Below are 3431 nucleotides of genomic sequence, written 5' to 3' on the forward strand. Positions count from 1 at the left end.
GTATCCGTCCCTACCACCTCCGCTGGGAATGCATTCCAAGTCACCCCACCCTCTGCCTGAAGAACCTTCCATGCATATGTCCCCTAAATTTGTCTCCCCTCACTTCAAACTCAAAACACGTAGCAAATCTGTCTTCCACTCTGAGAAAAAGATTTCTTTGTTATCCAACGTGTCCGCAGATCTCACGATTTTTATGCCTCAGTCAGGTCTCCACCACAACCTCCTTCTTTCAAATGAAAATAATCCTAATCTACTTAAACTTAACCTCTCCTCAACGCTGGCACCTTGCAGACCAGGCAACACCCTGGCGACCATTCTGTGCACCCTCTCTTCGGCATACACGTCTTTTTGGTAATGCACGACCTGAACAATGTACAGTATTCCAAATGTGGCCAAACATAAGCCTTATAAAACTGAACATGAACTGCCAACTCAAGGCTTAGAAAGAGTGAACGCTGGACATTTGCTTCCATCAGGTGGGGATACCATGACCCGGGAGCACAGCCTTAGAATTAGAGGGGGTCAATTTAACACGGAAATGTGGAGACATTTCTTCAGGCAAAGAGTGGTGGGTTTGTGCCCTTCACTGCCACGGAGTGCAGTGGAGGTCAGGACTTTCAATGTCTTCAATGCAGTGATTGATAAATTATTCATCTCGCAAGGAATTATGTGATATGGGGAGAGTGCGGATAAGTGGCGTTGAAATGCCTGTCAGCCATGACTGACTGGCGGAGTGGACCCGATGGATCGAATGGCCTCACTTCCATTCTTATGTCTTATGGTTTTATGGTCTTAACTATTGTATTCAATACCCCATCCGATGAAGAAAAGCATGTTGTATGCCTTCTTGGCCACTATACGGACCTGCGCTGCCACCTTCAAGGAAAAATGAACCCGAAAACCCAGATCTCTCTGTACATCAAATTTTCCAATCATTTTTTTTTCCATTTACTTCCAACTTCGCTCTTGAATTTGATGTTCCAAAATGCATCACCTCGCATTTGTCCGGATTGAACTCCAATTACCATTTCTCTGCCCAATTCTCCAATCTATCTATATTCTCCTCTATTCTCTGACAACCAACTTCACTATCTGCTTCTCCGCCAATCTTAGTGTCATTCGCAAACTTGCTAAGAATGTAACCTGATGGATCTCTCTGACAAACGATCATGTTTCATGGCAACCTTTAAGACTCTTAAACACAGTTCTTTATTGAACTCAATCGCCACAATCAGCCACTGTAGAATTCAAACCCAGATACCCAAAACAGTATCTGCGCACTCTGGGTTAATCGTCTACTGATAATGCCACTGGGGCAGCGATTCTACGTCTGTGTCACTGACAGCCGCCTCGTGAAATCTTTTCCATATTGCCTCCCAGCAACCCACTATTAACACTGAGAATATTCATGGGCATAAACTGGAATGTAAAACCAGACTCATTCCTGACACAGAATATTCTGCAGGGATATTCAGGGGGACTGCAAAGTTTGGGAACACACCACTCATTTACGTGGAACATCTATCGTAGAATAATAAAAAAAAAACATCAAACATTGGATACATTACCAGACATCACTCTGGGCACTTGACAACATTTTGTTGCCAGTCAATCCTGCTGTTTTCCCCCCTCAAATCTAGAAACTGGCAAGTTCAGACAAAGTCTTAGCTTCAGTTTTTGGGACTTAATCCATCGTGCTGTGTGGCATTCCCATCATACTAAGTAGATTGAAATTAAAATGGTTCCAAGATGTAAAACCTGATACTCAAGAAGGCATTTTTGGGCTATGAGCACTTAACTATAATATATAAAGACATGATCTACATCATCCCTCACCATTCAGCTGTACAACACCCATACAATGGATAGACCATGAGAGGAAGTCAGGACAGAAGATGAAATGAGAAATTAGGTAGAAACGCAGTGAATATGAATCAGTATATCCATATTACACATCCGTCCAGGCTATGGAACCCAAATGTATGCATTGCCTGAGCTCTGCTCCAGTCTCACTCTCTCCATCCTTTCTGCAGTCACACACTGTTTGATGCCACCAGGATATTCACCTTCCCTGGGGTCAGAAACTGTCGGATCTCATTGGTGGAATTACACTGTCCGATCTCCCTGGGATCTCCATCCTCACTTGGGTCACAGGCTGCCTGATCTCACCGGGATCTCTGTCCTTCCTGGGTCAGCCATTGCCTGATCTCATCGGGATACCCATGCTTCCCGGGTCAGACACGGTCTGAATTCATAGGGATCTCCATCCTCCTCCGGTCACACACTCACTGATCTCACTGGAATCTCCATTCTACTCGGCTCACATACACTCGGATCTCACCGGCTTGTCCATCCCGCTTCTCTCTCGGGTCACGCATTGTGTGAACTCACTGGGATCTCCAACCTCCTCGAGTCACACACTGATTGATCTCACTGGGGTCTCCATTCCCGCGGTCACACACTGCCTTATCTCACTTGGATCGCTATTTCCCCGGGTCACACACTGTCTGATCCCATTGGGATCTCCATCCTCTCCGCAACACGTATGATCTGATCATCCGGGGGAGCAGTGGGTGGTCGCTTTCCCTATTCCAGTGATGTCAGAAAGTATTACTTTGTCTCCAAACTCACACTCAGGCCTCCCTTAGCAGTGCATGCATAAATTATGGCAAATTAACACAGTACATTAGCGAATGCTATCCCAATAAACCGTACACATTGACGCTGTTGTTGTGAAGATTAAGTAAACTTTGCTCCAACTGCAATGAACAATCGATTTGGACTTTCAACATAATATGGCTTCATCTCTGGTCACCGTGCATGCTCGTTAGTAAGGTGCTGCACCACGTCGTGCACCCATACCTGGGTCTGTGCTGTTTGTATCCCTCCCTTTCCCCAGATGATGACAGGCAAAGTTGACAGATGAAGAAGCAGCGCGTTGAAAGCTCGCGTTTCCAAACAAACCTGTTAGACTATAACCTGGTGTTGTGTGATTTACAACTGTATCCACCGCTTGCTCCAAATCTTTACAGGTCCTCGTAGTATCCCACGGGCTGTGCGTCTCACATAGAGTCAGTTCATCATCTGATCCCCCTTGACTGCGGTCGCACAATGCCAATGGCGGATTATCGCGCTCTGATTCATCAGAGCAACAGCCTATTAACCACGTCTCGCTAATAGGAACTTTTAAACGCTCAAATCCTTGTGTTTATCTGGACAGTTAAAGCTGAAAAATCTGTCATTGGTGGTCTGAGTGTCCTCTGCCTGCAGAGATGGAAATCGCGTTGTAAGGTTCAGGCCGTGATTTAGGTTACAACTTGGATTGTGAAGACGAGGAAGGAAGGGATCCCAGTTACTAGTGGTGTACTGCAAGGGTCGGTGGTTGGTCCACTGCTGTTCGTCATTTTTATAAACGACCTGGATGAGAGCGT

Source organism: Chiloscyllium plagiosum, unplaced genomic scaffold (assembly GCF_037043375.1).
Source record: "Chiloscyllium plagiosum isolate Xiang-an unplaced genomic scaffold, Cpla_swu_hap1 HiC_scaffold_52, whole genome shotgun sequence".
NCBI lineage: Eukaryota > Metazoa > Chordata > Chondrichthyes > Orectolobiformes > Hemiscylliidae > Chiloscyllium > Chiloscyllium plagiosum.